The sequence below is a fragment of the Periophthalmus magnuspinnatus genome, chromosome 7 (assembly GCF_009829125.3).
Source record: "Periophthalmus magnuspinnatus isolate fPerMag1 chromosome 7, fPerMag1.2.pri, whole genome shotgun sequence".
Classification (NCBI taxonomy): domain Eukaryota; kingdom Metazoa; phylum Chordata; class Actinopteri; order Gobiiformes; family Gobiidae; genus Periophthalmus; species Periophthalmus magnuspinnatus.
In genome coordinates this window covers 6,388,745-6,411,244 of record NC_047132.1, presented here as the reverse complement: position 1 = coordinate 6,411,244, position 22,500 = coordinate 6,388,745, and positions in this window count along the sequence as shown.

Below are 22,500 nucleotides of genomic sequence, written 5' to 3'. Positions count from 1 at the left end.
TTGATGACCTTGAAATAATGAGCTCCATGTTTATCATTGCTCTGCATTACATAGACCATATAATTAACCACGCAGATGACTAACCTTTTATGGCATATTGCTTTTTGTGCAGGGGTAGGCCAAATGGGCCGAGGAAAGTAATTCACAGATGTCCTTATCACAGGTGGGGAGAGGGGGGCAAAGGTCAATAATAGTATGTGGATATGAAAGAAATATTTATTTATTTATATTCTAAATTTGTATATATTTAGTTGTGTTATTTATGTAATTTATTTATTCGTTAATTCATCCAAAAAACAGCATGCTATTTTCAGCTAGTGGCTTAAATCCTGTGAGTAACTGATAATCAAGTTGTTATGGTTGAGTCAGTCACTGTTCCAGTTTTAGTTTCACCTCAGGGACTGGCTTCCTGCTGGTGCCCAGAGTCAGGACTAAACATGGGGAATCGCAAACCAAGTGAGTTTTTCAGTTTTATGCAACTAAAATACGAGACAGGCCTCCATCTAGGCTCAGCGCTGCTCTATGTCGCTCTGTGCATCTGCATGAAAACGATTTTATATGTACTCTTTTCTTTTTCCCATTTCACTTTCATATGATTTATTTATGATTTATTATTTCACTATATCATAAAAGTTAAGAAATTGATTTGTTTTGCCACTGTTGACCAAAATATGTATAGTTTTTCATCAATGTCACTTTGAGAAATTAATAACTCTATCAAAATCTGTGTGGAACTTTTTCATGCAATACATTTACTTTTACTTGAGTAACTTTTTGCCTTTCACTCAGGCCTATAACCAGCTGATCTCTGTTATTTTGCTGTAAATATATGGACACTTCAGCTGCAACGACCACGGAATTCTGACCTGCCCTCCAGCAACGTTTAAAACCACGAGTCAAAACTGAACATTTAGACCAACAACAGCAGAAACAAACCAGAAATAAATGTAAAATGTAGTTAAAATGGAGCAGCGTAGCCCTAAAACCACATGTTCATGGTCTGTTTGACAAAGTCTTCTGCTTGAGCTGAGGACTCATTAATCTTGTGCACATTTGAGCACACACAACACAATTAGTCAATGTCAGAGCTTGCTATTGTCCCTGCCCGCTGTCGGATTCTTTTGCTTTGTTAAACCCACTGTTCTTTCACAACTGGCACGCAGCGTGGAGCAGTGTTCAGACACGTTTTCACCACAAAGATAAAAGAAAAAAATATCACCTTCTTCTCAGACCAAGTATCTTCATTTCTTCTGCGATTATACACATGCACAAATCTGTCCAGTTTGGCCCTTCTGTGTCTGTTTTTTCCACCTTTATCTTTTCAAGGCCGCCCTACCAATGATGTTTTATGTCAAGAGCGGGATTCAAACCGGCAACACTCTACTAACTGAGCTACTGTTTCCATGGAGATGCCATTGGTTAATCTAGAACGTCCCACAATATGGAATTAAACGTATCTATTTTGTATTAACTTGTGTTTTTATTGTACTGAATTACCCAGAAAAATGGCTGCTTGTCTCCATGGAGATAGATAAGAGTAATGCCATACAGTGGAACGTTTCAGGCAACACAATAACATCTCCATGGACACAAGCAGGTCGCAGACGCTCCACCAAAAAGTTACAGATTACAGACTTCCTATATACTGTATGTAGCCTTCCATGTGTCACTGTTTTGAACTTCTGTCGTAACTATACATGCTTTTTTGTGCAAATCTTTGAGCAAAATAAGATAATATTCACTAAACTCCCTTATTCATCTCCGGTTGCAACTAGTCTCACCTGAATGCCCCCACATCACTGTTTCTTTAATACCGGTTTCTACATTTGTGTTTGTTTTAATAGCTGTCTGGTACATCCCACTGAGCGAGAAAACCACTATTGCCTGATATGATAAAAAAAAAGAGACCAAATCCAATTAATTGTTCATGGCTGTAGATTTTCTTTGCTTATTAAAATGATTAAAAAGTAATTATCTGCATTACAGCTGACTGACGAACATCTAAAAGGCAAAGACTGAACATTTAATACTGATGCCAATTCCCTAGTGATTTATTTATTAATGGTTTGTTACATTTGGAAATTATAATTCTTCATTAAAACATAAACATTCAAGTATTGCTGTGTAATAGGATACTGCTGAAACTAACTTTTTATCAGTTATGTGTTAATGAGTTGCTTCTTATAGTATTATTTATACTTATCGCATGAAACCATCTGCCGATCATTTGATATTTGACATATGTTTTAAGCTGAATGTCCTTTAATGCTAATATCTAATGTATAATTGGCTCCCCGTCCCATTGTGCACACGTCCCTCTATAACCTGGCCCCCACCTACCTCTCTGAGCTCCTCCACCACCGCAAACCTCTCTGATCAGCTGATGCCAACCTCCTGTCTCACCCTGTCAGGACTAAACATAAGACCTGGGGGGACAGGGTCTTCTCCACCGCTGCTGCTGCTGCTGCTGCTCCCACCTCCTGGAACTCCCTGCCCAAACACATCAGAAACACTCACCATTTAAAAAAAAAACAACCCTAAAAACCTGCTCAAAAAACAGCATCTCCTTTTTATGTGTTTGTTTCATTTGCGTTTTGTCTGTCTTGAACTGTGTGAAGCGTCTTTAAGTGTCACGAAAATAAATCTATTATTATTATCATTATTATTAGAATGTATCTTTCGCTTCACCTTTTTTCTCTTATTCCCAAAGGAGTGTAGAGGCTGTATCCCCTACAGTCCAAACACATATTTATCACTGAGCAAGAGGGACCTAACATCAGCAAAATAATAATTAGAGACAACATTCAGAAGAGCTGTAAACAAGTTAGCAGGGATTAAAAGTGCACAACTTTTGCTACTCGCTTGCCTCCATGGAGATGTTATTGCTTTGCCTGGAATGTTCTACAGTCAGGCGTTAAATCTTGTTTCTTATTGCTGGTGGCATCGCCTGCTTTGAGTTTAAAGGAGCCATATTACACTGTTTTCTGATCTATGTTATAATGTTTCCTCGTCAAAAACAGACCTGGAGTTGTGTTTTGTTTATGTTTAACACACAAACCCTGCATTTTTATCTCGTGTTCTTCTCTCAAACTGAAAAATTCTGTTCCTCCTTGTGTTGAGGTAATCCAGGAAGTGCTCCACTGTGTTTTTAAACTCCATACACCTTCCCTAGATTCATTTGGATCATTCCAACCCTGGAATTGCCAATCTCTACTGAACTAAAGGTAAAAGGAGCTGTCAAACTAGCACTTCATGACATCACAAGGTGGAACAGAGGATTTTGAGCTGTCTACATTAGGGGATGTAGACAGATGAATAATACATTGTTACTCAAACATGTGTGAATGAAACAAAACACAACTCCAGGTCTGTTTTTGAGGAGGAACATTATAAGATGGTATAAAGGTACAAGAGTGTTATTTTGCATAATATAGGACCTTTACTGTCTTATTGTAGAACACTCTTCAGTGGAGACGAGCATGAAAGAAAAGTGACAAAGTGCACCTTTGATTGGAGAGTGTTCACCCACCAATCAGAAGGCTGCTGGTTCTGGTGCTGTTCATGGGTTTCACGTAAATTATTCGTAATTATAATGATTTTGTAGGGATTACTCCCCATTTAAAAGATCTGATCTATTTTTATTTTAATTTTGTAATTTCTATAGTAACAAAGGACTGTTGCTGTACTTTGAAAGCCATAAATACTGTTGATGTCTCCATGGGCAGGACACTTTCTCATCTCGTCTGCGGTGTGTATAAATGGAGTGTGGGCTGACACACATAGGCCTGTATTTGCAGAGCAGTGTGATGTTCTCTTATCTCCCTAAAATGGAGATGTGGAGAGCCACAGCGGGACCGATTCTCTCCACAGGGGTGTGAACTGAACCAGGAGCCTTCACCAACGTCACCGCACTTCCTCTGCCATTTCAGACAGCACCCTAGGGTCCCCTCCACCCGTGCTGACACGTGCGCACTAACTGTCCACTCAGGGACCAGAGGGTGAAGCGCAGGCTTTTTTTTAGGTCCATATTCTGCAAATAGGTTGCTCCCACAGAGGCAGATAATTGGCGTGATGTCTTAGGGGCACAAACAGGAGGAGGGGGTAAGGTTTAATGCCAGCCCTCCACAGGAAGGAGCAGGCCGTGCATGCCACCGGCCACGTTCTGTGGACTGAAGCTGGTTAGTGAAACAGAGCACGAGCCAAAGGGAAATTATACTGCAGTTTCTGTAACATAAGTTGAGCTTTTTCTTACTTGAAATGAGACAAAAGATACTGAACTTGAAATAACACAAAAACTGTTTGTCCTTTTGTCAAATCCTTTTTAAGATCAGTCAAAAATATACTCAAATCAAGACAAATACAACTTGAAGCAAACACTTATTAACATGTTACCTTATTTAAGAGTCATTTTTTTCTTCTAAACTATTGTCTAAAACTATCTCATCTTTGTTAAAATGATTTTGATATTTGGTCACTGATATTTGGCTGGTGAGTTAAATATTTGTGTAGAGGTAGTACTTTATGTGGAATGCGAAAAGTTGGAGAACCACTGGAATAAACTATTTTAGTCACTAATTACTTGCATTTGTATTTACGTCAGGATAATCCAACTAGACCAGATTTACATATGGTTTACCACATCATAAAATTCACAGGTGACAACAACTGTGTTTGGACTCATAATAAACCACAACAGGACTACAGGTACACACAGGGAGGTTGAAGTTTATGCGGTACCCAAACCTTTTTTGTCTTGTATACCAGTTTTTATTTATTTTTTGTCAATCTGTTTAGTGTATTACCATTTCAAATTATATTATTATTTTCTTGTTTATGATAAAAAATTATATCTTTGAAACGTGAGGGCGCATAAGGAATATTTTGTATTCAAATACTATGGTCTATGGTCACTAGTTAGATTTTTATATAGCGTTTTTCCACCTTCAAGTCACTCAAAGTACTTTACATCAAGAAACCACGCACCCATTCACACACACACATTCATACACCAGTGCACTTGACACTGCGGGTGAGGTGGGTTAAGTGTCTTGCTCAAGGACACCATGACAGTACTGTATTCATCTGTGGGAGGTGGAATCGCACCTAGACCTGATGTTTATGTCGAGATCGGGATTCGAAGCGCCAACCTTAAGATCAGCGGTCTACAAACTGACCTACTGTCACCTACTATTCAGTTCCAACAATCCTGTAGAGCTGAAATCATTCCCAGTGCCCCTAGAGTGAGCTTACGTATGGTTTGCTCCTCCGGTTCTCCACCTGCACCAATCTGTTGATCCACAGGGCGGTGAAAACATCTAGAAAAATCACCGTGTCCGACCTCTTGGAGACTTCCACTGTAAACCTCCCACCGCCAAAGTTTGCCTCACAACATGATCAGACACTGCTCCCACCCTGCACCCGCCTGCCCCACCCATGGACCTCTGGAGAAGATACAGGTATAACCCCAGCTACACCCACCAGACCCCACCCACTGATGATCCGACACCTAAATAAACCCGTGTCTCCTTAAGTACCCACCCCCACATCCCATGTCCATCATAACAATATTAATTAGTACAATATTAAACTTATGCACAGAAAGAAGCAGGTAACAGGCCAAGTCACAAGCCAGGTCTGTGAAGAAGCGAGCCAGCTCACAGTAAGAATGTGTGTTTTTCAACCCCTTCTCCCTGGCATTTAACACAAGCTACACAGAGCATCTTGGTGTTTTGTTGTTCTTTTCCTGTGTATTATGTTATCTATATATTTCTTTTTTGCCAGTAAAGTTACACAGCTCGTCTTTAATTGGTCAAAGTTCAAAATGATTACTCCTGCTACTACTACTACTAGTCCTGCTACTACTTTTATAACTTTTCTGCATTAGTCATTCTGTTGTGCACATAACCAGTCCAAACTTTGAAAATTAGGACAGATCCCAACTGCTTTTAAAATTCTCTTTATTTTTCTTTTTGCTTAAACCCAGTGGAGTAGAGAGACTGACACTGCTGCATTGTGTGAAACTGAGGCAGATTTGAAATGACTAATCTAGGGCTGAAATATGAAAGATTAAAGCACTTCACGACACATCTGGGAGTGATCATAGCGACTATACGAAGCCGTTTGTTTGAAGGGGATCAGAATAAAAAGATGTTGACGTATCCCACCACCATTTTGTAAATCCGGCTTCAAAATACGTTCAAGAGCCCCCGGTCCGTAGACGATGAGAAAAAGCGCTAATGATCCATTCTTATTAAGCGTAGAAAAACTAGACTTCCTCCTCCCCAGACACTTCTACCATCAGATCCCAGTTCGTGAGTGCCCCTTGAGTAATCACGGTTTGGAATATGTTAAACAAATTGTCACTGAACAAATGTCACAGTTGTGAATTGGTTTTAAAGGTGACGTATCTGATTTTTGCATATGACTGGAAGGTTTTTATTCTCCACTCCTGAATTACTTTGTGTAACCTGCCTTGCCTCTATTCTATCATTCATAATCAGAGGCAGACAGTACACAGCGGCTCCATTTGGACTGTAGTAGCAGCGTAATATACCTGTACTGGGGCAATATAGGTTTATTGCTCGAATAAAAATTTGGTACAGACCCTTTAATACAGATTTGGCACTGAAAATAATAGCACAGGGATGATTTGAGTAATGTATTGTACAGGGATATTGTGAATACCATCCATAGACTCCGATGTGGTAGACAAGTTAATCTCCAGCTGTAATGTGTATATGTGTGTATGTGTAATGTGTGTAATATGTGTATGTGTAATGTGTGTAATGTGTGTAATGTGTGTATGGAGCCTGTCTGTGTGATGTGTCTCCATTGTTGGATCACATTCAGGGAAATTAGTCATGCTCTTATCCAATGGGCCATCCTTAACACTGAAGCTCCCAGGCTGTTCTGTGTGCAGAGAAAGAACGAGGGAGAGGGGGAGAGGGGAAGAGAGAGAGAGAGGGAGGGGGAGAAAGAGAAAGACAGGAAGAGGGAGAGGAAGGGAAAAGAGGGTTGTAATGCAGAGAAAGAGATGGTGAAAGAGAGAGGGTAGAGGGATGGGAAGACATGTATATAGAGAGATAGAAAGAAAGGGAGAAGAGAAAGAGAGAGGAAGGAAGAGAGGGGTGGGAGAGAAGGGAGCAAAAAGAGAGAGAGGGAGTGTGTGTGTGTGTGTGTGTGTGTGTGTGTGTGTGTGAGGGAGAGAAAGAGAGAGAGAAATGCAAAGAGTAGCAAAGAGGAGGAAGAGAGAAAAGGACAGAGAGAGAGACAGAGATAGGGGTAGGGAGTGAGAAGGAGAGGGAGAAAGAGGGAGTGAAAGAGAGAGAGAGAGAAAGCAAAAGAGAGAGGAGAGTGACAGAGTGTGATAAAGAGAGAGAGGGGGGAGGGGAGAAAGAGAGAGTGAAAAATAGAGAGAGAAAGTGGGAGAGAGAGGAATGGAGTAACAAGAGGCAGAGAGGAGGAAGAGAGAAAAGGACAGGGAGAGAGACAGAGATGGGGGTAGAGAGTGAGAAGGAGAGAGAGAGAAAGAGAGAGTGAAAAAGAGAGTGGCAGAGAGCGAGAAAGAGAGAGAGGGGGAAAGAAAGAGAGAGAGTGAAAGAGAGAGAAAGGGTGGAGCAAAAGAGAGAGAGAGAGGATGGAGTAACAAGAGGCAGAGAGGAGGAAGAGAGAATGGAAAGGGACAGGGAGAGAGACAAAGATGGGGGTCGAGCGTGAGAAGGAGAGAGAGAGAATAAGAGAGTGAAAAAGACAGAGGGAGAAAGAGAGAAAGAGAAAGTGAAAGAGAGAGAGAGGGAGAAAGGAGAAAGAGAGAGCGAGAGGGAGAGAAACAGAGAGTAAAAAAGAGAGAGAACGAGATAGAGAGCAAAAGAGAGAGAGAGAAAGAGAGAGAGAGAGAGAGAGAAGGAAAGAAAGAGATAGGGAGAGGGAGAGAGGGGACATATTGTCTTCTATTGTCAGAGGGGTTTAAACTACATTAGTCATACGTGCCGTCGCTGGTGGCAGACACTCGACCTTTTATTCCCTCTGTGAGTAAGAAAATGTGTTACATCAGGATTTACTGTGACATGTATTTTAGCAGTAATATATCGCAGTGAAAGCAGTGTAATACTACACAGTGGAACATACTCATATTGGCATGTAATGATGAGGATGAAGAAGATAATGAAGGGGACACAACACATTTTTGCTCACTTCAACCACACTCTCTATTCCACAGTAATATTTCATTTTATTTTATCTTTATTTCACCGGGCTTAACATTTAGAACTAATTCCTCAATATCCTACTGAAAGGGCATCTTGTTTAATCTGCCAAATAACCTGGTTAACTGCACAATCTCCAAGCAAGAAAAAGGACAGACGAATGAAAACAATATATGAGATATCAAATTATAAAAGCTGCAGGCCCTTCATTGCAGCTTTGTTACAGTGGCATGAAAAACGTTAACTCTGGACCATAATTCTTGGCTTCATTCCAGTGCAGTCAGATAAACGACTTTTGTTAATCACCTCTAATATGAATAAGCGCACAAAGGACTTGTCAGGGTATTTTTAGAGCATATGTGGCATTTCTACAATACTGCACTCCTTCAGAACATGTATACACGCTAAAAATAAAATCATATATCACCTTTTTCAATTTCATTATTTCACGTTGATCCAAAGTAAATAATTTTTCCCCCTATGATTTCCACCCTCGTCTTTGTAAAGAATCTTTGATCATCCAAAAAATAAGTCTGATGTATTATTATTATTTTATTTATGTATTTATTATTATTATTATTATTATTTTTTTTATTTTTTTTATTTTTTTATTTTTATTTTTTTGCCACCTGCTTATGTTCATGAAAACATTGCCTTGTCTGGAATATTTCACAGTATGGCATTAAAATCATGTTGTATGGTGCATTACTAAATAAACACATGCGGCATAGTCTCCTCTCCACAGATTTGACCTGTAACTTGGCCTGGTGGCATTAAATTAGTTTGATACATGTGACACATAAGCAAAGCAATAACCAGCAGGGGGCAGACTCTCCACTAGAAAAGTTATATATATCTTTAAAATACGCATGTTTAATTATGAAAATATATTGAATGAAGGTGAATATTTCTGTATTTTGCGTGTACGGGCAGATTTGGAGCACGGCGACTCACTGATGTTATATGTTTTTAGCGTCTGGAGCAGCAGCTGGTACAAGGTCGCAGAGGTCACATGTTGATGATGTAGCACAGAACCTCAGAGCATGTTTACACTTTTAAAGAAGATATATTGTGTTTGTGTCTGCTATATAGTTACAATCTACGACACCCGGGGATCATTACGTTATAATTTGGACATTTTAAATTGCATGGAGTCCAATGGGGGCAGAGGTTGCGGTAAACGTCCTCACAAAAAAGAGCCAAGAAGGTGTCGGCCCCACAATTGAAAATCACACGAGTAAGCCACAGATTTTTTTTTATTTTATTTGAACCAAAATAGGTAGATTGAATACGGTTGTTAAGGCTGAAACTGGAGACAATAGCTGTTTCCTGCAGAAGTAGAGCTTGGTGAGCAGGAAAACGTCTTCACTTGTACAACGTTCAGTCCAGTTGTCAGTTTTAAACTTCGTCTTTTGCAATGAATCAGACCTGGTTGACTGAGGGACTACACAGACATTTGAACCGAAATGACTTTGCGACGCTGCTGAATCCTGCGCATATCACTAACTAAAAAAATTAAATTGGAGAACAAAGTTAGTACAGAGCAGCGGGCGTGTGCCGGCGGTGCAAAGCAAGTGTTGATTGGCAAAATGGCGTCTTAAAGATTGTATGACGCACTAAAAATACAACTTCGGGTGAGTAAATAGTGAGCGGAAACGACTATAACGTGGTTAAAAGCTGGTGAAAAGTTGATTTTGCAGAATAGGTAGAACATAAGAACTGCAAATGCAAGAGCTGTGGACCCTTAACACTAAACATCGTCCCTCACCCTGTCTTGCCATACACAGTCAAGACCTTTGACCTTTGAACCAAGCGATCAATAGAGTTAAGCTTAATTACAGCCATTCTAATCACCTCGAGCTTAATTTAGGCTGAGGCGCTGACCCCTCAGAGACCTGCCGCAGGGAAGTGTTTGTCTTCACATAGAAATAATGGTGACTTCTTTCAACACCGAGTAGAACAGTTTTGTCAGTCTTGTTCACGTATAGGATGGCACAGTATCCAATCATGATACCTGCGTTGGCTCTGTGCTCAAACAGACACTTTTTTACATCTGCTCTTCTTATTGGCCAGCTGTCATCATGCTCCGAGTGAGTGACAGCTGGATTTAACCAATCACAGTGAGGCGTGAACTCTATTTATGAGTTTCATTCAAAGATTTTGTGAGGACCCTTCATATTGAAATGTGTAAGTACAGTATGTGGTCACAGGGACATAGTTACCTCCTGAAGACGTAATACTACAATAATCATGATACTGTACATTCAAAATCATTCACTACACTTACAAAATAATTGTGATATAACCTTTGGCATATATCATCCAGCTTTGCAAAGTTAATATATTGCTAATAATTACAGCATTGGCAAAAAGCAATACCTATTTATATCCTTATTTCTTGACATTTTAACTAGCAGATACACAGTGCTTTTTTGGAGAGTAGAATTCTGTAACTTTTTCCACCAAGAGTTGTTGCCATGTTGAATCCATCTTTGAAGACATTCCAGTGCCCACTTTCAGAGAGAGCTGAAAAAATTACCCCAATTTCAGAGTGCCATCACTGTGGAAATGCACCTCCATCAGCACAGGAAGACTGCAGCCTCACACCAGAACATGCTCAGGACGTTGCCAGATTGGAGTGCTTTTTTACTCAATTGAAGAAGACAGAAGAAAAACAAAGATTTCCTCGCCTCCAACACAGAGCTATTTAGGGCATTTACAGTGGAAAGGCAACGGTACAGACAGCAGACTGCATCTCATTCTACTCGCATGCATAATGTTCACATTAAACCGAGCATGGACGTCTCTCAGAGCTCTGGAGAATAAAAACAGATGCTTCATGGTGTAACTATGCTTTTAATGTACAAAAATGAAGAAGAACCTCATCTGAAGAAAGTGTGATTGGCTAAACATTGGTACAGTGGTGTTCATGTGTTTTTAGAGCATGAAATAGAATAGAATATGCAGGTGAAGGTGAACTCAGGTTATTGCATCTGAGGCGGTTGTAGCTCAGTTGGTGGAGTGTTTGGCGATTTGAATCCAGGTTGGCAGTACAATTCCAACTCCCACAGATGTATGCTGTCATTATGCCCTTGGGCGAGACACTTGACCCCCCAGTGTCTGCGTACACAATGGTGAATGGGTCAGTGGTTCCTTGATGTAAAGCAATTTCAGTGCCTATATATAGCGTACAAAAGTGCTATATAAATATGACCATTTACCATTTATTATGATTAAAATGATTGGTTTTGTTTATTATTAGTAGATATATTAAAACACTGTGTAGTTAAGTGCAGGTAGTTAATTAGCCCCACAGCAAGAAGGTCCTGGGTTTGATTCCCAGGTGGGTTGGGCTATGCTGTGTGGTGTTGCATGTTCTGAGTGTTCCAGTTTCTCCTAAAAAAAAACTGTGTACAATAGGGTCCTTCAAGTCTGCGCCCCTGAAAATGAGATCCTGAATGCCAATCTGATTATCCTGCTAAAATAAATAAATAAAATACAGGAAGTAACTCTTGTATGGTTTCTTACAGTACAACATTAACACATTACAGACAGGGCCGGTCCAGACTATAATCACACTGAGCAGCTGCTTAGGGACCTGAGGCCACTAGAGGGCCCCCAAGAGACTGTACATTTATACTGAAAATAATATAATATATCAAGTTTTATTGGACACAGGGCTTGTGTGTTTACAGCAGCCTAAATATCCCTCTAAAACTATTACATTTGTTTTATATCTATAGTAGCAAAATATCTGCTGCTGCTGCTACATTTGTTTTTGAGTCGGGCAGAGGTGAGGGCAGCTCTGTGTTTACGCCGGTGCAAAGACCCGACATAATGTAAATGTAAGCCCACTGTCGCAAACTGGAACACATTAAAATCCACCGGAAATTAAGAAAAAATGTCCAGAATTACAAAAATCTTGACCCCATCTTATGTTTGTGTTCTGTTCTTGTGACTGTGGTAGTTGTGACATTTTGGATGTTTTCAGTCTGATGTTTGTCATATAAACACAAATACAACTGGTCAAAGTGATGAGAGCAGAGTCATAATGTTGTCAAATGTGAATCACCAATAGCTGAGTCAGAAGGCATCCACTGCCGAAGGCCCCAGAGACGAATTCAGCTTAGGGCCCCCTGAAAGCTAGGACCGGGCCTGCCTACAGATCTGTGGTGAGGACATCCACATAAAGATGCTTTCCCTTTTACTCCAGACCAGTTATATGTCACACTTGTAATTACAGTTATTCAGGTTCCACAAGCTGCAAACTGTAAAACTTTAAAACTGAATGTCCAATCATGTCAGACAGGACGGTGCCACCTCCAGCTCCACCTTTCTCCGACTCAAGGCTCTGGAGCTGTGATGTATGACCGCTGCTTTTTACTGCTGCTCAGAACTCTCTGCCCCTCACTGTGCTCTGGCCGACACATAACTGTCTCCAAGTATCGCAAAGAAAAAGGACAAGACATCCCCTTATCCTCACCTGCTGTATACAGACATGTTATATTCACTACATATTCATTATTTTTTCTTGGACATATGCTACAAATCTGTATATTTGTGCTTTATTTGCAGTGGTGGTTGAAGTACTCCTTACATTTGTAAAAGTATAAGTAAAAGTACACAGGTAAAAAGCTAATCAAGTTAAAGTAAAAGTATCACATTAAATATACACTAAAGTAAAAGTATTTAAAAAACCTGTTAAAAAAAAAAAGTAAAACTATTTCACAGAGGTGTTGTTAATTTGTTTTAAAGTGTTAAATGCAGCAATATTGATTTAACAGTAACAATATGAGTCAATTTCTTCTTTTTCTTCTTCTTCTTCTTCTTCTTCTTCTTCTTCTTCTTATTATTATTATTATTATTATTATTATTATTATTATTATTTATTTATTTATTTATTTTTTTTGCTCACAGCCAAATCTTGACCTCAAAAACTGTTGAACATGGTAAAAAATAACCTCAGATCAGATGAAAATTACTTTTTGCTTTTCAGTCCAGTTAAAAAATGCAGTGGAGTAGAAAGTACAGATACCTGCTCTCAAATGCAGTGAAATACACGTAAAAAGTACTTAAGTAAAGTACAGATACAGAGGTAAAGAGTTACTCAAGTAAAAGTAAAAGTATCACATGAAATATATACTAAAGTTTCACAAATGTAGTGGAGTAGAAAGCACAGATTCCTGCTCTCAAATGCAGTGAAATACAAGTAAAAAGTACTTAAGTAAAGTACATATACAAAGGTAAAGAGTTACTCAAGCGAAAGTAAAAGTATCACATGAAATATATACTAAAGTTTCAAAAATATAGTGCAGTAGAAAGTACAGATACTGCTCTCAAATGCAGTGAAAAGTAAAAAGTATCCACTGTAAAATGTACTTAAGTAAAGTACAGATACCTAAAAAATCGACTTAAATACAGCACTTTACTACTTGTAGCCTATTTGGTTTATTTCTATAGTCGTTTTACTTTCTTTGCATTATATTTTGCTGCACACTGCTTGTTTTAAAGTCATTTCCCTTGTGCACCAATAAGATTGGTCAGAATAAACATCCAGACTGACATCACGCATCAAAATGTCAAAGCAGCAGCTCCTCTATTCTATTTAGGCATGTATTGGGTTATTTTTAATACCTTAAGGCAGGTTACTTATTGAATCATCTTGAATCACAGTAGAATCTCCCCCTCCTTGTAACACGTAGGCCTGTGCGCGCTCCACGTCCAGATTTTCACTAGACGTCACCGCAACGTCATGTCTTTTCACCTTCCACCTCTAAATAGTAGTTTCAGACGCCTCTTCACGAGCTGCCATCTGCTCTGGTTCATTCATAATCTTGACAGCAGCTATTCCGTGTGAGTCTGCGTAACAAAAATCTGTAACGAGAGGGCTCAGATGCTGGGGAACAACTTTTACGCGGCTAATTAAAAATCCCATTCAGCTACAGCCTCGGTAGTCTACATTTGTTTTCCCTCCACGGCTGCTCTGTCTGTTTTTAATTCACGGTGCGCACTTCCATCAGTCCCTCTTGCTTCTTGCTGCGTGCGCATCGTGATTCACCAACCACCGTTTGCTCGTGAGCCCCGTGCTTCTTCTCCTTCTCCTTTTTCTTCTCTTATGAGTTCATACCGAGTCCCTCCGACGCGGGTCTGACTGTTTGTCGTGGGCCCTTGGATGCCCCCCCCCACACCTCCTCCTCCTCCTCCTCCTCCTCCTCCTCTCTCTATCTCTCCTCCTCTCTCGCTCGCATCTCCATCCTTCCATTCCTCTCCTCTCCTCATCTCGTGTCTCGGCGGTGCGGCAGCTGCATAACCGGCAACAGCCTCTTCTTCCATCGCCAAAACCAAAAAAAAAAACCCAACTGCGTTGTGACGGATCCCTGAGCTGATCGGACAGTCCCTCTCCACGTTGGCGGGACAGTGGATAGAAAACTGGACATGACCGCAGCGGAATGACGCCATACATCTAAAAGGATAAAAGGGAAATTACCGCGCTTCAGTCGTCCCCGGATCCGCGTCTTGTTTACCTTGCCAACAGCTGGTGACAGTGATAGCGCGGCCGACATGTAAAACCTGGATAAAAACTCTATTGTATTGTCTCAACGACTCCCATTGGCAGTTCGTACACCGAAAAGGTAAGCTTGTTGACACATTTATAGGGGTTTTTACAGCGGGCGTTGCGGCTTTCCCTCAAAAATACGCACGGTTTTAGGACGGAGACATGAGCCTGCAGTGTGCCATAATGTCTGCCAAAGCTTATAGCATCCTCACCTGTGGGAACACGAGTGAGAGAATTGGTCTTTTGCGTGGAAATGTCACGTCAATCTTGTTTTTTCATCATAAATCCAAGAGATACACGGTTGCTAGGAACTCTGCCTGCCCACAACTTAACTTTGATAACAGCTTGAGCTATGACAAATCATTATTTCTTGCTTCAAAGTTATTCTCCGTGGACAATGTGGAAGGAATACGGAGATTTTGGGGGGGAATCTGTTTCAGCTGGCTATTTCTATTCATATTTTTGAATTAATCATAGCCATTACGCACTCAACTACGTGTTTGGTTTAACGTAACCTCATAGTGTGCATCTGACATCCAGTCCCTCTATCATGAATGTGGAAGAAGCATGCATCACCAGCCCCTTATACATCATATTTTAATGTAATAGTGTAGCTCCATGGTTTTTCATTAGAGGCACTGTGTTCAAACAAAGGTATCCAATTAAAAGCTTATTTTAGTCCCTGAACAATTAGTTGAATGGCAGCACAAGTCTGTTAAGAATGCCAGTGTAACAGCAATGATTGACAAGTGTAGCTTTAACGTGTGGGCTCATTGCAGAAACAACGATTATGTAATATTAACCTGAGCATGTTTTATATAGGACTGCATAGTGGGCATTACTCACAGTTAGTGCAGACGGATGAGGTGCGCTTGTGCACACCTCTCCAGGGGTGTCCTGTGTGAATGTGGGGTTATAAAAGTGTCAATGTCATCGGAGCTGTTATAGAGTCACAGAAGGAGTGAGGAGTTTGGAAGGAAACCCAACTGGAGCAGTGCCAAGGTGGTGGGTGTATAAAACGGGCTTAGTCAGACCTACCACAGGCACTGATTAGCTAACCTGTGCTGTGACATGTACAGTGACGCTAAGAGTGGATTGAAAAGGAAAGTGATACCCAGGATAATGCCATATGAGTTCATTTCATTTCATTTAGCGTTATTTATACAGTGAGAGTCCAATGAGAGTACTCAGACTCTCGTATTCATGAGCACCCTGTTCAAATACAGAACAATACAAACAAAAAACAAACTAAACAAATAACTACATAGGTCCATTTAAAACATTAAAAACAGTATCTAATGTATCCAGTTTTCATGTCCTTGAAATGTGTTCCGTTTTTGGGAAGCAAAATAACCAAATAACCAAATAACCTTTTTTCCCGTTTCCGTTCTTGTGCGGCAGTTTTTAGACGTAGACAATCATGTGATCTTGTATTAAAAGTTCAACAAACAAGTGAGATATTCAGGCAGGCCTCAAGGTGTCACTTCTAAATACATTTTATACAGTGTTGTTCTCTTTTAACAGATAGAGATGGACAACCTACTTTTTCATAAAGTTTACGGTGGTGGGTTTTATTTCATCACCTGTTATGAAACAAAGGGCTGAGTGAGAGAGTGGATCTGAAGGTTTCAAAGTAGAGGGTGCAGTCTGTGTGTGTTATATCTCCATAATCAGGTACAGAAGGAAAGGTTACTTGAACTATTTCTTTTCTGTAATTCAATAGGATACAAGTTTTTTGTCTGTAATAAAATTATCATTTTGATTTTAAACTGTTACATAATCCAACGATTTTAAAGGATAAGTTTTCGTCAAGATAGGTGGTGACTCTTTCAGTCAATGTAACATTTAGTGTATAAAGATTTGCAGCTTACACATCACTTCGATGAAAATGTTTTGTTTGTTTGTTTGTTTGTTTTTTTAAAGAAAAATAATAATTGATGATAAAGATTTTTGAGGCAATTTTAGATTTCATTAAAATCTTCCTGCAGTTTTAAAATGGCCTGATCAGCAGAGGGAGCACTTGCATACAAAACAGCACCTGCATATAAATGTATGAGGCTTTCTCTTAAATTGCAACCAATGGAATTAATAAATATAGTTAAAAGTAGCGGGCCCAAAATTGAGCCTTGTGGCACTCCTTTGCTTAAAGTTAAAAAAAAAAATTAAAAAAAGATTTATACCCATCTGCTTTTACTGCCTGGGTTCTCTTTGGAAGATCATTTTGGAACCAATCACATGTAGCAATGAAGCAATGTCAAATCCAATATGTTTCAGGTGTTCAAGAGGATTTTATGATCCACTGCATCAAAAGCTTTAGTTAAATCAATAAACAGTGCTACATAATGTTGTTTGTCATCAAGGACTGTGAAAATACCATTTAAACTTTAGTGGTTGCAGTGACAGTACCATGTCCTTTCCCAAACCTGACTGATAAGACTTAGAAGCAAAATGAAGCATTTATTTAAATAAACTTGAACTTGATTTGCAACTAACTTTTTAAAAACTAGCAAGACAAGGTAATTTAGATATTGGATATCAAGGTCATCAGCTCCTGTAGACCTCTTTGGGTCTATGGAGTGGAGAGCATTTAAGACGTCCATGTAAGTGAAATGTGTTAAAGAAACAATCTGACTGTATGCCAGAGGTTCAGATTCCACATAATTAATATCAGAGGAGTCACCATTATTATCCAAAAAAAAAAAAAAACACCACTTGCACAGTAAAATGGCCATTAAAAGCATCACATATTTCCTTTTTAGAATTTGCAATAGCTGAATCCAATAAAATATTTGTTAGTACATATGAATACTAGGCTCTGTCTTACTTTTCTGACATGAAGTAGGATGTTTTTGCCTTTCTAACTGTTGATACAGATTTATTCCTTTTTTTTCAATGAAAAAATGCCCAATCTAATTAAACTTGCAATTTCTGTGTTGAACCAAGTATTGTCCTTATAATTTTTCTTTTAGGTGCATGTCAATCTGCAATTTCATTACATTTTTAGGCCATATCAGGGTCAGGGAATCCTGATGTTAACCCAAAATCACTGTAATACAGGTCAGAGATGAAGGCTTGCTCATTGACATGTTACAATCTTCTCACCTTTACACATATTTATTTTGTATGTTGAATACCCCCAATTAAAAAGTGGTTGTTAAAATCCAGTGGGGAAACACCATTTGCCTTATAATTATGAACTTTCCTTGTCAAGATTATATCAATGAGTGCACCTTTATTTAAATTTCTAGGGGCAGGTCTAGTCAGAATATAAATTAGTTGTGTGAGACTCATTGCAAAGGTCTTTCAAAGTTTTGGACTCTTTCTCCAGCCACTTAATATTGATGTCACCCATTATTAGGACCTCGTAAGTTTCCAGTGTAGAAAGCGTCATGAATAGATCATTAGGAGCATTTTTAGGGGCTGAAGGTGCACAATAAATACCAACAATAGGATCACTTACATAGCTAACAGACAGAGACAGATATTCAAACAATTTACAGCAGGCTTTAAGCAGGAGAATAGACTCCAAAGACAGATCTTTAACATAAATGGAAGCACCACCTCCTTTAGATCGCCTGTCACAACTAAAAAACTTTGTAATTTTCTTTTTTTTTTAATTACCTTATCACTTATTTTATCTGATTTTGTGAAAGCCTCACATGAGACAGTGTTTACTCTATACTTAAGAAATCATTATGTATTGTTTTCCCAACTTTAGCATCGTGTTTATATGTGATTTGAAGTCACTTTTCAACACGTCAGACTGCACTTCCACAGTAGATATATCCGCATGACTGGACAGTATGTGCTTGAGTACGGTGTTCATGATTTCTCGATTTCAGTCTGTTGGTTGGCTGCATGGTGTACCGTAGATGAACCAATGAGGAACCGTGGCAGGTCTTATTCAGTGAAGGACGTTCCCTTACCAACCGAAGCTGAGCTGATTGATAATTAATCACATGTTGTGGTGGGGACTTTTTGCCCTCTTTTCCATGTTTTGTAGTATCTTTATAGACATGTGAATTACTGTTGTCGTAATGCAGTGGGTGCCACTGTGAAGCCCTTCAAGGATCGAAGAGAGGATGGTAAACCCGTTCAGGTCAGGAATGTTAAATCTATTTGACAGCTTCAGTGGCTGCCTCTGATTAGGACTTGCATGATGATGTGAGCACTTCCCCTTTTGTTTACTATTCGAAGCGAGGGACCAGTTGGGTGACAGAGTAGAAGAAGTTGGACATTTGGTTTAGCTGCACCATGATTAACCCATGTATCATGCAGGGCATGAACAGAGGTTAGCTAACTGCAGGAGTGGAATTTACACCAGAAACAACTATGGTCACCCATCATGGCAGTGGACATGGACTTAGATTTTCCCACTGTCACCACCGAGTTAAAGAGCTGCTCACGAGACTGGCTCTGTAAGTAAGGAGATGCAGTTCTCTAGTTCTGTCATCCTCGCTTCCAAGAGTAGACAGCTGTCACAGTGCGTTAAGCCGGCAAGCGACGCCATACTTCGCACTAGGCTCAAAGAAAAGCGTTCCACCACTACGACCAGACAAGACTAGAGCAGCGGTCAAGACGTCAGCCTCCAGTGCAGGGACAGCTCGGAGCAGAGGGACACTTAGCGCCGAGTTTGTCCCAAAAGCATGCCACTGAGCTGGACTGCACGATAGTAAAATGGGGCATCACTAACATCAAGCAGCAGCGGTGCTGATGGAACCAGCTCTGTCCACCAACACAGACAGCCTTCAACACTCTGCATTTACTTCCAAAGTGGGACAGAGTGTCTAGCAGGTGGCACACGCTGCTCTCCATGTCCCCGAAGTGGGTGGGTGCAGTCGTCATCCGGATAAAGGTCTGATAGTTGGAGAAGGTGAGCTCCTGGGTCTGCTGCAGTATCTAATTTAAGAACTCGTATGCAGCACTGGTTGCTGTAGGACTTACCTCACAAAAAATGTGTCATCTGATGTGAATGATGAGAAATTAGGAGTACCACCAATCATTCACTCACATACTCATCTTAGTCAAGATGGGTGACGTGTCTCAAGGACACAACGACAGCACTGACTGGATGAAGCTAGAATGGAATCACCAACATATACCTATAATTGTTATTAACATAGGAATAAAATATGCCAGTCTAGACCAATTCCAAACCAAGTCTAGATGAAACCACAATCTAACATCTAAACATAATATATTCATTTATTTGCATATTGATTTGCCAAGGATGTTAATGGTTGTCTATACTCTGCAAACCTCTCTGTTTACTCACTATGGTGTATTCCTATTAGCTGAACTGACTTTCTATTTTCAAGTCTGCCTTATTCCAACTTTAAAAACACATAGAAGAAAGTGCTTTTTGAACTAAGAGCAGCTAACCACAGTCTGTACTGGCCTGATAATGAGCTTGGTGGTGTTTGGAGATTTCTACTTATTTAAAACAGCAGAAAACTCTTTGTGCATAACCTAGAGTTCTGCCACTGCCGCATTATAACTCCGTATGAAGTCTGACTATACCCTTCACATGAGAGGAGAGAGAGGGAGAAGATGTCACAAGGTATCGCTCTAATTGGCATTTCTGTTGTTTTCTGTTCTATCTTTATTTACTTACTCACTCCTTTTATTTTCCTATAAGCTCCTGGCACGTATTCGCTCAAACGCTTCCCTCTGTAAATGGTGTGCATGGGGTCATTTGTCAAACACAACAAGGTAATTACAGAGTAGTGGCTTCAGCAGATTTCCATGTCAGTCGTCATGCTACACGGTATTGTTGCAGAGTGGAGTGGGGAAAGGGAGCTTGTTTCAATGGGATACAGTTGATTTTGCTTACGACGAAATGAATGGCAAATTACTGCTATTTGAAGTACGTAGAGTAGTTATAGAGTAGATGTGCCGTTTTTGTGCAAGTTTTTTGTCAAATGTCTTAGAATAATATTGTGGGCAGTAGAAATACATAGAATTACAAGGCGCTTTGCTTAAATACATCGTTTTATGGCAAGAACAGCTAAAGAACAGACGTAATCCATGATCCTTTGCTCAGTTTCGGTGCAGAGAACATGATGAAATAACTGTTATTAAGCACTTCTACATCTTAATTCATTGGAATATGACTGTAACGGTACCGCGAAAGGTTCATCAAGGGAATGTATAAAGAAAAAGTAGCATAACCACAATCCTTCCCGAAATGCTATAAATATTGTACGATGAGATGCATACTGTGATAATATTGTACTGTGTGTTGCCTCTTTGAATGTAAAGGTTTTACCTAAATGTTGCCATGGAAGTTCTGGTTGGTTGAATCTGCCACTGCCAGTACCCTAACCCTGACAGAAGAAGCAATGGAGATGCAAAAAATATAACAAAAAAAGACCTCATAAATGCTTTGTCTCTATGGGCTATGTGCGTATGAACTGAAATGAAATTACAAATGAAATTTGTAACACATATTAGTATACTATTTTTTAAGCTACCATGAATGGAACTAATTTGGACATGCCAAAAAAAAAATTAAAAAAAATTGTGCTGTAGATGTGGTAATTGTTAAATATCGGAAAAGCTACACTGCTGATGCTCTTTCCATGTGTTTACAGACTCAAAAGAAACCTAAATGAAGTGTAATCCTATTTTTCAGGATTAACCTTAAATGGCAGGACTAAAACAAGGACAGTTTTTTTTTTGAATAGTCTAACGCACGGCTAGAAAAGAAGACTCAGACTCTGCATATCATCACCACTCCATATGCCACATTTTGAGCACCACTGTGGACTATTTTGATCTTGGCTTCCTGACTCGCTTAAGTATTATGTCATAGAAATCACCAGGCCCATTGCGCTCCATTGTTTCTGGTGTTTACCATAGCAACAGTGTTACTTTAGTTCAGAATAAGAGCGCGCTGAACTTAGCCATGTGTACACTTCCTCCTTATCACTGCGAGAGTGTCTTACTGCCCCATCTGCTGTGTTATTGTCTCATCACTGTCGTCTCCGCACACAAACGGCAAAAATATCCACTTTTACTTTAATCCTGAGCTCTCCCTGATCCATGTGTCCTCATTGGGGTAATTTTAGAAGGCAGTGCTGGGCGTCTCTTTGACAACGGAACAGGAAGTATTCAAAGTTTGTAATATAAATAAAAGTTAGATAGTTCAATTTAATGTTTGTCTTTTAACTTTAGATTAAATCAGGCAAACCCACATGCTAAAGAGCTGTCCGAGTACCACCGGTGGTACATGAAAAACTGCAGTTGCTTCCACAGTCAGTATGACAGTTACTCACTTGCAAACACTTCCATCAAGGTCGTCGAGTGTAGTAGTGAATGGTAGAGGCGTCAAAGGTCGCTCGGTCAATCTCTACCACCAGTGCATATTATTGTTGTGTCCTTGGACAATACACTGACTCCAGGTGTATAAATGTGATGGGTTACCAGATGTAGTGGTGCGAGTGTCAACGGAGGTAGAAAAGTATGAAAGTTACCATTTACAATATTTAAAGGCTCAGTATGTATCTTTTTAAAGTATAAAGTACACTACCTGCTTGTTTCCATTGAGATGTTTGTTTGGAAAGTTCCACAGTAGCAAAAGAAGACAAGGAGATGATGCCAAGCGGCCAAGTGACAGTTCAGATCTGCGGAGAGGCAACAGTACTCACTCTAAGACAGTAATAAATGAATGTTGAATAAAAGTAGGTTTTTATTGTCATTCTGTGAAACATTCTCAGGCTAACTAATAAAATCTCCATG